Raw genomic sequence first — 14,553 nt, forward strand, 5'->3', positions numbered from 1 at the left:
ACGCTGGCCTCAAACAGTCAGAGCACCATGTCGTCATGCTGGCCTTAACCAGTCAAAGCACCACGTGGTCACGCTGGCCTCAACCAGTCACAACCCCACATGGTCACGCTGGCCTCAACCAGTCACAACCCCACGTGATCACGCTGGCCTTAACCAGTCACAACTCCACGTGGTCACACTGGCCTCAACCAGTCACAACCCCACGTAGTCATGCTGGCCTCAACCAGTCACAACCCCACGTGGTCACGCTGGCCTCATCCAGTCACAACCCCAGTGGTCACGCTAGCCTTAACTAGTCACAACTGCACGTGGTCACGCTGGCCTCAACCCGTCACAACTCCACGTGGTCACGCTGGCCTCAACAAGTCACAACCCTATGTGGTCATGCTGACCTCAACTAGTCAAAAGCCCCGCGTGGTCACGCTGGCCTCAACCCGTCACAACCCCACGTGGTCACGCTGGCCTTAACCAGTCAAAAGCCCCACGTGGTCACGCTGGCTTGAACCAATCACAATCCCCACGTGGTCACACTGTCCTTATTAAGACCAGTCACAAGCCCCAATTCGTCACGCTGGCCTAAACCAGTCACAACCCCAGTGGTCACACTTGCCTCAACCAGTCACAACCCCACGTGGTCACGCTAGCCTCAACCAGTCACAACCCCAGTGGTCACACTGGCCTCAACCAGTCAACACTGCACGTGGTCACACTGGCCTCAACCAGTCACAACCCCACATGGTCACGCTGGCTTCAACCAGTCACAAACTCATGTGGTCACGCTGGCCTCAAACAGTCAGAGCACCATGTCGTCATGCTGGCCTTAACCAGTCAAAGCACCACGTGGTCACGCTGGCCTCAACCAGTCACAACCCCACATGGTCACGCTGTCCTCAACCAGTCACAACTCCACGTGATCACGCTGGCCTTAACCAGTCACAACTCCACGTGGTCACAACCCCACGTAGTCATGCTGGCCTCAACCAGTCACAACCCCACGTGGTCACGCTGGCTTCAACCAGTCACAAACTCATGTGGTCACGCTGGCCTCAACCAGTCACAACCCCATGTGGTCACGCTGGCCTCATCCAGTCACAACCCCAGTGGTCACGCTAGCCTTAACTAGTCATAACTGCACGTGGTCACGCTGGCCTCAACCCGTCACAACTCCACGTGGTCACGCTGGCGTCAACAAGTCACAACCCTATGTGGTCATGCTGACCTCAACTAGTCAAAAGCTCCGCGTGGTCACGCTGGCCTCAACCCGTCACAACCCCACGTGGTCACGCTGGCCTCAACCAGTCACAACCCCACGTGGTCACGCTGGCTTTAACCAGTCAAAAGCCCCACGTGGTCACGCTGGCTTGAACCAATCACAAGCCCCACGTGGTCACACTGGCCTTATTAAGACCAGTCACAAGCCCCAAGTCGTCACGCTGGCCTAAACCAGTCACAACCCCAGTGGTCACACTGGCCTCAACCAGTCACAAGCCCCACGTGGTCACACTGGCCTCAACCAGTTACAACCCCCCCCCCCCCCCCCGCCTCCGTGGTCAGGCAGGCCTCAACCAATCACAAGCGCCACTTGGTCACGCTGGCCTCAACCAGTCATAAGGCCCACGTGGTCACGCTGGCCTCAACCAATCACAAGCGCCTCTTGGTCACGCTGGCCTTAACCAGTCACAAGCCCCACGTGGTCACGCTGACCTCAACTAGTCACAAGCCCATGTGGTCACGCTGACCTCAACTAGTCACAAGCCCATGTGGTCACGCTGGCCTTAATCAGTTACAAACCCCACGTGGTCACACTGGCCACAACCGTTCTATATCAACTGTCACCTGTCACCGATTATTGTATCAGATGGGCAATGCCTGGAAGACGACAGCGATGTGCTTTCAGAGTATATTTTCACAGAGACTACATAGTAAAAATAATTTTGTAGTTATAGCTTTAGAATAATTTAAAAAAGACAAAGTTACATGAAGCATAAAAATGGTCTTAGAAAAGGAGAGTTGCAAGTGTAGCAGCAGCAGGAGGTGTTGGTCAAGATGTTATAACGGGCAGGTCATGATGCGGCCCATCATCTACAAGTGGTACACACACCATCCCTAGACCACACTTACACTACACTTGACCCAGCCTTGTGGCACCCGCGCCAGCCAGGTACTCACTGGCAGTCAACATTATATCCTGACAACAAACTTGGACCTACAACTAAACACAACTTATAAATAATAATCCAGCTAGCTAGATTGAAAACCATCATGGCGGTCCGCCAGTCATCTGTATATCTCAATCTTTCCTTCATTTATTCTTCAACTTTTTCATGTTATATCCCAACTCCTCTGTAAAGAGCGTATGATTAACGTTATAGTGTGGTGAATATTAAGTGATGAACATGATGTAGGGCCTAGCAGATAATGAACATAAGGGTTTAGTGAACATATGATGAACATAAAGGGTGCAGTGATCATATAAATGAATAAATAGATAGAATTGTAGTTTGAGAGATGTATTATTTTCTTAGGCGAAAGGTCCTTGTTTCCAAGTTTTGGAGAAATTGAAGTACCTTTCAATGTAAACATGAAGTAAAAAGTATAGAAATTTAACGTTTTCCCCGATATCGCCTCTCCAGTCTGCTATCTGCTTGTGACTTCGCAATGACCTGCATGTGTCGGAATGATATAAGGAAGAAATGGCAAGGAATGGTTAAACAGGAAAGCGATGGAAACGAAGAACATTTGCTGGTGGTGGAGGTGTTGGCCAGGGTGGTGGCTGGAGTTGTCTGTCGGTCCGTCAGGTGTGATGATGGCGACACGTCTACAAGGGCCGGGTGGCGGGCGGATGATGGACATCTTCCCATTACTTCCCTACGAATGATATTCACTATTCCTATTTCTCAAGCGCTGAACTTTAAATACTGCAGACTTGCCAGCCATGTCACAGCCGGTTGGAAGGTATGTAAACCACAAACACACTTAGAGAGGGCGTTAGTGTGAAGATAGATTTATAAACCCGCCATATTTCGCGAGTAATATGCAACAATATGATCCTTCCCCCTGCAACACTAGTACAGCCAGCCATGGTCATCACTGCAGAAGGAGACACCACTCAACGCATCTTCACTACACCTTGAACCATACGTCACCTTCAACCCTCAACAAATGCACAGCGGAACTACAACCCTGTTGTAGGGTTTGACCTGAGGCCAACTTCCCTACATTCTCATCTTCACTACAACCGAGAGAGAGAGAGAGAGAGAGAGAGAGAGAGAGAGAGAGAGAGAGAGAGAGAGAGAGAGAGAGAGAGAGAGAGAGAGAGAGAGAGGAACTGATATATATATATATATATATATATATATATATATATATATATATATATGCCCTGGACGAAGTATTGTTCACTTCCGCGAGGAGGTCGATACCACTAGGCCGAGACAGGTCCACCAGACGCTGCAGTTTTAGGCAAGCCTGAGTGACCCCTTGACGACCTCCTTGTAGGATGATATAGTTCCTTCTCGCGGAGAACTTAATCTTAATAACAAATTCGTCCTCAATAGATGGGGTTTCCTTCTGGACTAACTCTTTCTCTTCAGTTGGTATCTTCAGAAACTCCAACCATTTGGTGACGCCAGCATTTAGTGACTAGATGGAATGAAGAAAGAAATGAAGGGGTGTATGAGAGATGTAGTATGTAAAGGAATGTAGATGGAATAAATTTTGGAGTGGTAGAATAGGTGAAACGTAATATTTTGAGATGGTTTGGGCATGTGGAAAGAGTGCAAGACTGTGAGTTTACAAGAAGTGTATGATAGTACATTGAAAAGGATTGGTGTAAGTGGAAGACCACTTGTGACGTAGGCAAATAGCGTGGAGGAATACTGGAGGGAGAGAAACCGGGGAAGAATGCGTGGAATGGTATATGCGAAGGAGGCATGTAAGGACAGGGATAACTGGAGACTCTTGCTCTGGCCAACCCTTGATGGGAATTTTCATAGGGAATGGACGTCAGAGACATCGATAGATAGATAGATAGATAGATAGATAGAGATAGATAGGTTATCAGTCATATTATGATTTGATTGCTATGCAATGAAGTCAGTCATGATCATAATTGTTATATCACATGACGCTTTAATTAATTCCACAAATTAAAATACTTTGAAACCACTGACAAGGAAAGTTTATGAAAGACCTGACGCATATGCTTCAAATTATCTATATGATGACAAAATTTATAGGTAAGATAAAAGTTTGAAATTAGGAATCATTTCACGACGGTGGCCTCAGATTTTCCTCATCTGTAAGATATTCAGACGTCCTTTATGAGTTAAAAAGCTGATATTGCCTTATTGTATTCTGAGCAACTCAAATGTCTCTAAAACGAAACACTCAATTCTCAAAATACATTCGAACAACGATCCTAACTGTCAGATTTTATCTCAAATTTAAATAAACTGCTCGAAACAACTGCATGTTTCCAGTGTACTGTGGTATTCGAACCTAACATTTTTGCAACATATATGTGGAAATACTTCCCAGTTTCATAAAAATTTTGAAAAAGTTTTCACTCTGAAAATAAATATATGCTACATTAAGGTTTTGGAGCAATACATTGATTAAGGTTCACAATTTCTAGGTTGATAAGTAAAAGTACAATGGCAAGAGCGTGACATAACATCAAATTTTGACAAATTGTGGAACCTCACCTGTGTCCCGTTAATAAAGTCATTCCCCCATATCCAAAGAACAATTTAGTACATTTTCCTCTTTCTCTCTATATGGTTTTATAAAATCTATACTTTCACTCCAGTTCCTTTCAAACACAATTACTTTACTTTTACTTGCACTTACCTCCAATCTCCTTCGCTTACACACATCATAAAGCACACTTACAATCTCATGCAACTCCTCTTCACTCTCCGCAAACAGGCTTGCAATTAGCCAACACATCTCACCGCTAAACTCCATCTCAGCCCACTTTTTCCCTAGTTTTGCTTTCATCTCTCTTATCACTCCATCGATATAATTGTATATTTATTTTACATCAGCGACGAAGCGCGAGGAAACAGAAGAAAGAATGGCCCAACCCACCCACATACACATGCATATACATAAAGGCCTACACGCACATATACATACCTATACATTTCAGTGTATACATACATGTACATACACAGACATATACATATATACACATGTACATATTCATACTTCCTGCCTTCATCCATCCCGTCGCCAATCCGCCACACATGAAATAGCACCCCCCCCCCCCCCCTCCCCCGCGAGGTAGCGCTAGGAAAAGACAGAAAAGGCCACATTCGTTCACACTCAGTCTCTACTTGTCATGTGTATTGCACCAAAACTACAGCTCCCTTTCCACATCCAGGCCCCTCTCAAAATTTCCATGGTTTACCCCAGACGCTTCACATGCCCTGGATCAATCCACAGACAGCACGTCGACCCCGGTATACGACCCCCGGTAGTTCCCATTCACTCTATTCCTTGCACGCCTTTCACCATCCTCTATGTTCAGGCCCCGATGGCTCAAAATATTATTCACTCTATCCTTCTACCTCCTATTTGATCTCCCAATTCTCCTCGTTCCCTCCACCTCTGACATATATATCCTCTTTGTCAATCTCTCCTCACCCATTCTCTCCATGTGACCAAACCAATTCAAGACACCCTCTTCTGCTCTCTCAGCCATATTCTTTTTATTACCACACATCTCTCTTGCCATTTCATTACCCGATCAAACCATCTCACACCACATATTGTCCTCAAACATCTCATTTCCAGCACATCCAGCCTCATCCGTACAACCCTATATATAGACCATGCCTCGCAATCATATAACATTGCTGGAACCATAATTCCTTCAAACACACCCATTTTTGCTTTCCGAGATAACGTTCTCGCCTTCCACACATTCTTCAACGCTCCCAGAACCTTCACAACCTCCCCCACCCTGTGACTCACTTCCGCTTCCATGGTTCCATCCGCTGCTAAATCCACTCCCAGATATCTAAAACACTTCACTTCCTCCAGTTTTTCTCCATTCAGACTTACCTCCCAATTAACTTGTCCCTCAACTCATTTCATCCTAATAACCTTCCTCTTATTCATTTTTGCCTTCAGCTTCTTTCACACACTTCACCAAACTCAGTCACTAACTTCTACAGATTCTCACTCGAATCATCTACCAGGGTTGTATCATCAGCAAACAGCAAATAACTCACTTCCCAAGCCCTCTCATCCACAACAGACTGCACACTTACCCCTCTCTCAAAAACTCTTGAATTCACTTCCTTAACAACCCCATCCATAAACAAATTAAACAACCATGGAGACATCACGCACTCATACTGCAAACCGATATTCACTGAGAACCAATCACTTTCCTCTTTTCCTTCTGGTACGCATGCCTTACATCCTCGATAAAAAAAACTTTTCACTGTTTCTAGCAACTTGCCTCCCACACCATATACTCGTATTACCTTCCACAGAGCATCTCTATCAACTCTATCATATGCCTTCTCCAGATCCATAAATACTACATACAAATCCATTTGTTTTCTAAGAAATTCTCACATATATTCTTTAAAGCAACCATCTGATCCACAAATCCTCTACGACTTCTGAAACCACACTGCTCTTCCCAATCTGATACTCTGTACATGCCTTGACCCTCTCAGTCAACACCCTCATCAGGCACTTCACCATGAGCCAGCCATACATGCATTAAATATCCTCACCAACCAGTCAAAAACACAGTCACCCCCTTTTTTGATAAATTCCACTGCAATACCATCCAAACCTGCTGCCTTGCCGGCTTTCATCTTCCGCAAAGCTTTCACTACTTCTTCTCTGTTTACCAAATCACTTTCCATGACCCTCTCACTTCGAAAACCACCTCGAACAAAACACCCTATATCTGCCACTATATCATCTAACACATTCAACAAACTTTCAAAAGAATCTTTCTATCTCCTCTCATCACCACTACTTTTTATCATCTTCCCCACTAGCCCCCTTCACCGATGTTCCCTTTTGTTCTCATGTCTTATGCACTTTAATTACCTTCTTCCAAAACATCTTTTTATTCTCACTAAAATCTAATGATACTATCTCACCCCAACACTCATTTGCCCTCTTGTTCACCTCTTGCAGCTTTCTCTTGGCCTCCTGCCTCTTTCTTTTGTACATCTCCCAGTCATATGCAGTATTTCCTTGCAAAAATCGTCCAAATGCCTCTCTCTTCTCTTTCACTAATAATCTTGCTTCTTCATCCCACCACTCACTACCCTTTCTAATCTGCCTACCTCCCACGCTTCTCATGCAACAAGCATCTTTTGCGCAAGCCATCGCTGCTTACCTAAATACATCCCATTCCTCCTCCACTCCCCTTACGTCCTTTGCTCTCACCTTTTTCCATAGTGAACTCAGTCTTCCTTGGTACTTTCTTACTTCCTCACACAAGTCTCCTTTCCAAGCTCACTTACTCTCGTCATTCTCTTCACCCCAACATTCTTCTTTTCTGAAAACCTCTAAAAATCGTCACCTTCGCCTCCATCCAGTGGTACCTCTCAGCACATTAACATCAAAAAGTTTCTCTTTCAAGCGCCTATCAATTAACACGTAATCCAATAATGTTCTCTGGCCATCTCTCCTACTTACATATGTATGCTTATGTATATCTCTTTGTGACCAGGTTTTTCCCAATCACTAATCCTTTCTCAGCATACTAATCTACAAGCTCTCCACCATTTCTATCTACAAAACTGAACACCACAGGTACACCAATTATTCCCTAAACTGCCACATTACTTACTTTTGCATTCAAATCACCCATCACTATAACCCGGTCCCGTGCTTCAAAACTATTAAGACACTCACTCGGCTGCTCCCAAAACACTTGCCTCTCATGACCTTTCTTATCAGGCCCAGGTGCATATGCACCAATAATCACCCATCTCTCTCCATCCACTTTCAGTTTTACCCATATCAGTTTACTTTCTTATACTCTATCACATACTCCCACAACTCCTGGTTCAGGAGTAGTCCTACTCCTTCTTTTGCTCTTGTCCGCTCACCAACCCCTTACTTTACTCCCAAAACATTCCCAAACCACCCTTCCCCTTTACCCTTGAGCTTCGTTTCACTCAAACCCAAAACATCCAGGTTCCTTTCCTCAAACATACTACTTATCCCTGCCTTTTCCTCATCTTGGTTACATCCACACACCCGAGTCTGAGCCCAATTCAGACACCCCAATCTGAGCCTTCGAGGATGATGAGCACTCCCTGCATGACTCCTTCTTCTGTTTCCCCTTTTAGAAAGTTAAATTACAATGATGGGAGGGTTTCTAGCTCCCCACTGCCACCTCTTTAGTTGCCTTCTACGACACACAAAAAATGCGTGGGAAGTATTCTTTCTCCCCTATCCCCAGGGATATATATATATATATATATATATATATATATATATATATATATATATATATATATATATATATATATATATATATATATATATATATATATATATATTTTTATTTTTTATTTATTTTGCTTTGTCGCTGTCTCCCGCATTTGCGAGGTAGTGCAAGGAAACAGACGAAAGAAATGGCCCAACCCACCCCCATACACAATGTATATACATACACGTCCACACACGCAAAATACATACCTATACATCTCAATGTACACATATATATACACACACAGACACATACATATATACCCATGCACACAATTCACACTGTCTGCCCCTATTCATTCCCATCGCCACCTCGCCACACATGGAATACCATCCCCCTCCCCCCTCATGTGTGCGAGGTAGCACTAGGAAAAGACAACAAAGGCCCCATTCGTTCACACTCAGTCTCTAGCTGTCATACAATAATGCCCGAAACCACAGCTCCCTTTCCACATCCAGGCCCCACACAACTTTCCATGGTTTACCCCAGACGCTTCACATGCCCTGATTCAATCCACTGACAGCACGTCAAGCCCGGTATACCACATCGATCCAATTCACTCTATTCCTTGCCCTCCTTTCACCCTCCTGCAGGTTCAGGCCCCGATCACACAAAATCTTTTTCATTCCATCTTTCCACCTCCAATTTGGTCTCCCACTTCTCCTCATTCCCTCCACCTCCGACACATATATCCTCTTGGTCAATCTTTCCTCACTCATTCTCTCCATGTGCCCAAACCATTTCAAAACACCCTCTTCTGCTCTCTCAACCACGCTCTTTTTATTTCCACACATCTCTCTTACCCTTACATTACTTACTCGATCAAACCACCTCACACCACACATTGTCCTCAAAAATCTCATTTCCAGCACATCCACCCTCCTGCGCACAACTCTATCCATAGCCCACGCCTCGCAACCATACAACATTGTTGGAACTACTATTCCTTCAAACATACCCATTTTTGCTTTCCGAGATAATGTTCTCGACTTCCACACAATCTTCAAGGCTCCCAGGATTTTCGTCCCTCCCCCACCCTATGATTCACTTCCGCTTCCATGGTTCCATCCGCTGCCAGATCCACTCCCAGATATCTAAAACACTTTACATCCTCCAGTTTTTCTCCATTCAAACTTACCTCCCAATTGACTTGACCCTCAACCCTACTGTACCTAATAACCTTGCTCTTATTCACATTTACTCTTAACTTTCTTCTTTCACACACTTTACCAAACTCAGTCACCAGCTTCTGCAGTTTCTCACATGAATCAGCCACCAGCGCTGTATCATCAGCGAACAACAACTGACTCACATCCCAAGCTCTCTCATCCACAACAGACTTCATACTTGCCCCTCTTTCCAAAACTCTTGCATTCACCTCCCTAACAACCCCATCCATAAACAAATTAAACAACCATGGAGACATCACACACCCATGCCGCAAACCTACATTCACTGAGAACCAATCACTTTCCTCTCTTCCTACACGTACACATGTCTTACATCCTCGATAAAAACTTTTCACTGCTTCTAACAACATGCCTCCCAAACCATATATTCTTAATACCTTCCACAGAGCATCTCTATCAACTCTATCATATGCCTTCTCCAGATCCATAAATGCTACATACAAATCCATTTGCTTTTCTAAGTATTTCTCACATACATTCTTCAAAGCAAACACCTGATCCACACATCCTCTACCACTTCTGAAACCACACTGCTCTTCCCCAATCTGATGCTCTGTACATGCCTTCACCCTCTCAATCAATACCCTCCCATATAATTTACCAGGAATACTCAACAAACTTATACCTCTGTAATATATATATATATATATATATATATATATATATATATATATATATATATATATATATATATATATATATATATATATATATATATATATATATATATATATATATATATATATATATATATATATATATATATATATATATATATACATTTACTATACTTTGTCGCTCTCTCCCGCGTTAGCGAGGTAGCACAAGGAAACAGACGAAAGAATGGCCCAACCCACCCACATACACATGTATATGCATACACGTCCACACACTCACATATACATACCTATACATCTCAACGTATACATATATATACACACACAGACATATACATATATACACATGTACATAATTCAAACTGTCTGCCCTTATTCATTCACGTTGCCACCCCGCCACACATGAAATGAAAACCCCCTCCCCCGCATGTGCGCGAGGTAGCGCTAGGAAAGTTGTAGGAACAGTGAAAGTAAAGGAATACTGAAGATGGGCAATGACGGTGGCCTTATATCTGACCTTCCAAATGATCGAAGCTGGGATTATGGCTGGGCGAAGAAACTGATAACAACAACAATAATGATAATAATAATAATGATATTATCAATGATGATAATATAATCATTATCATCGCTATTATTATTATTATTATTATTATTATTATTATTATTACTATTATTATCATTACTATTATTATTATTATTATTATCATTATTATCATTATTATTATTATTATTATTATTATTATTATTATTATTATTATCATTATTATTATTATTATTATTATTGTTATTAACATTATCATTATTATTATTATTATTATTATTATTATTATCATTATTATTATTATTATCATTATTATCATTATTATCATTAATGTTATTATCATTATTATTATCGTTATTATTATTATCATTTCTATTATCATTACTATCATTATTATTATTATTATCATTATTATTATTATTATCATTATTATCATCATTATTATCATTACTGTTTTTGTTCTTATCATTATCATAATAAACTGTGACTTCCAATAAATCATTTCAAATTAATATGTATATATTAATGAAGTAAAGTATGATAAGTGAAACGAAAATATCCATACCAGTGTCAGTTTTGGGCTTTCTTATTTCTATAATTTTGTCAAATGATACTCATGAAATCATGTAACTTTTCTTCACAAATATATTCATTCTGATGGGTAATGCTGCTTCACGGTCAAATGATGTTTTGTAACTAAGAGAAAATTTCTTACGTTGTAGACCTGACGGAGGTAAATGTATTTCAATTTGTTATGTGTTGCTGGAGCTGACGTCTGTGGAGAGATTATATACAGTCGATATAGTACTATTGTGTTATCAAACATTGTTATAATATCCACTCGTATGTAAAGAGTTTCCACGAGGTTGCACTAAATCAAAATTAGGTCACAAATACAGGAATGCATTTAATCGGACTAATATATTTAGCGTTAATTTGGATATAGAATTATTTGAAGGAAGATATTTAATTCCTTAGTTTAATGCTCAATATTTTAACTGCAGTACATCAGTCACAACAATGACTGATCACCACAATAATGGTGCCAGATGGAAATAACCACATGACACAACATCTGTAATCCCAAGCAGGATGTATCTTAATGGAGTTATTTTCCTTCTGCAATATCTCCTACTAACTGAGATCTTTATGGCACTGTTAACATTTTTGAAGTGCATCACCTGGCCCACATTTTCCTGAAATGTATAGCCTTGACTACTGCCTTATTGAAATATCTTACACAAAATATAATGTTCCAAATTATGCTGCACAAAAGATATCCAGTGTTCATAACATGGCATTTGAAGTGCAGAAGAAAATCATGCAATACGTAAACCTAATAACGATGTGGATCTTTAATAAATTACCCTGCAAGCAGTCAATAAGGATGGCTTAAAGTCATGAATTAGCGCGAGTTAGGCGACTGTTTTCCCACAACTTCTACAGGAGAACAGGTCACTCTAAGGTTGTCTATTGAAGCCTCTTTCTTCCCTGGAACGCCTAAGCTGTGGAATTCTTTTCCTTTTCCGTTTCCTTCTTCATATAACCTTTTTTCCTGCAAGAGTCAGTTAGACAAACACTTACGGAAATCAATTTCTACTTTCTTTGTCTATATTTATTTGACCTACGATGACCTTTACTGGCCTTTAGTATTGTTTTTAACGGTTAATTTATTCACGGACAAAAGTGAACATCAGGGTCAGGTCTTGATTAAGATATGGGAATGTGAAAGAAAGAGATAATAGACTGGAAAGTATCTACAAACTTTTGGAGGAAGTGAAAAACCTGCCAGGTCATAGTTATTGGGAAAGACAAGAGGGTGGAGAGTTCCAAAAGCTTCGAGGTGAAGGGAAAGAAACAAGTTATCCAAACGGCCTACCCTTGACTTGCCAATGGCCAGACAGTAATCATGTGACACAGCAGCTTGCCGGGCATTGCGTGGTCTAGCAAGTGGTGGGGGGCACACAAGCAGCCAGCTCTTGGGAGCAAAAGCCAAGGTAATACCTCACGAAGAGGGAAACTGAACTAACATTACGGCGTAGCGCAAGTGCCATGTATGCACTATTATAAAAAAAAAAAGAATGTAATAATTCCCTCTGAAGACAAATGTTAAATATTAACTGTGTTCTTTAACATCGTCTTATTTTAGTGACACAGATTCCTAACTCATGAGCCATCTAATATTTAATCATTATCAAAAAAAACATTATTAAGCCTAAATTTCATTTTAGGAAATTTTAGAGGCCAACGATTTGAGCAAAATAAACTTAACCTAACCTAACCTAATCTTCACAAAATGAAATAAATATAATCTTCATCAAAGCTAATACCGTGTATTGGTATTATTTCCATACACAGCAAAGCACAACATAATTTTAATGTTTGCAAGTCTCGAGTGAGAAGTGATATCTTTATTGTGAAATTCTAATATTTTGGGAGAAATATGAAGTATTTGGCATTATACTACAAGGAATTGTCTTGTAGGTGAATGATAAAAATAAACCCCGGGATATATAAGTGACACCCTATTGTCAGTCTCATGTAATGTTTCTGTTTATTATCTTAAAGACATTCATGTGACTAAACTAATTTTTTTTTTTTGACTAGGTTGACCTTGACCTATCAACATACGAGTAGAGGTTAAGCCTATATCTAACTATGGTAATAATTTTTCAATACCTACATATTTTTTTTTTTTTTCATAGCCTAACCTGCCTGGACGACCAGAGATGGAGAAGTAATTCATTCTTGAGCTGCAGCATTTCATCGTTTCCTGCAAGCTAGTCTTGTCCCTATATTACATGAGGGATTGTGTAATGAACACAATTAGAAGGGGTACAGTCATATATGAAGATATTGTGATTAAGGTGGATTATCTTTTGTCTTTTTTCATCTACCACTAACAAGCACAAATTTGATTTCTATCTTTTATAAATTGTTCTTCGTTTAGTATCATTAAAAGAAAAATTGGTTTATTATCTAGGATCATCTGATGCGTTAAGGGCGAAGATTATTTGCGAGTTTTGATGAAGGATAACACGTCAGCAGTTGTGACCAGCTTGTATTAGGTATACACAATATTTATGAAGACCTTGCATGCCCCTCCCGACTGGGGATCGAGTGAGGTGATGTATACTTATATCAGCTGATGTGATCAACCTTACATGAAGAGGGAGGAGAGGCGAGGCAATGGAATACTAGAGCAAGAGGAAAATAATGGTGTTTGAAATAAAAAAAAGTCAGAATTATTTATCGTTGTCCATGATAACTAAGCTAAGATCATTTATCGTTGTCCATTATGGCTAGGCTAAGATCATTTATCGTTGTCCATGATACAGTCTGGGCCCAGCCCGAGCTGTAGGGGATAGAAGACCTCCAAGATAACACTAGCCAGACTCTAAGAACATTTAAGATCATAAGAACATTATCCAGTTGTCTTTTACTTATCAGGAAATACGTTTGTATGCAACTCTTAGCTGATAAGAGATGTTTGATCTCTTATCACCCAGAACTCACCACGAGGAGGTGGTTGCATGTCGAGTTCCATAATTTTTTCCGTTTTAGATAAATGTTCTAAGTTCCCCTTAAATGAAGATCTTTCCCATGTGAAGATGTATAAAGATATCAATTACCTCTAAAACAAAGTTCTTTCCCATTATATTAAAAGTAAAATTTCGTCTAAAACAAAGATCTTATTGTGAGGTAGATAGTTGAGGAAGGGCA

The sequence above is a fragment of the Panulirus ornatus genome, chromosome 5, assembly GCF_036320965.1.
Source record: "Panulirus ornatus isolate Po-2019 chromosome 5, ASM3632096v1, whole genome shotgun sequence".
Taxonomy (NCBI): domain Eukaryota; kingdom Metazoa; phylum Arthropoda; class Malacostraca; order Decapoda; family Palinuridae; genus Panulirus; species Panulirus ornatus.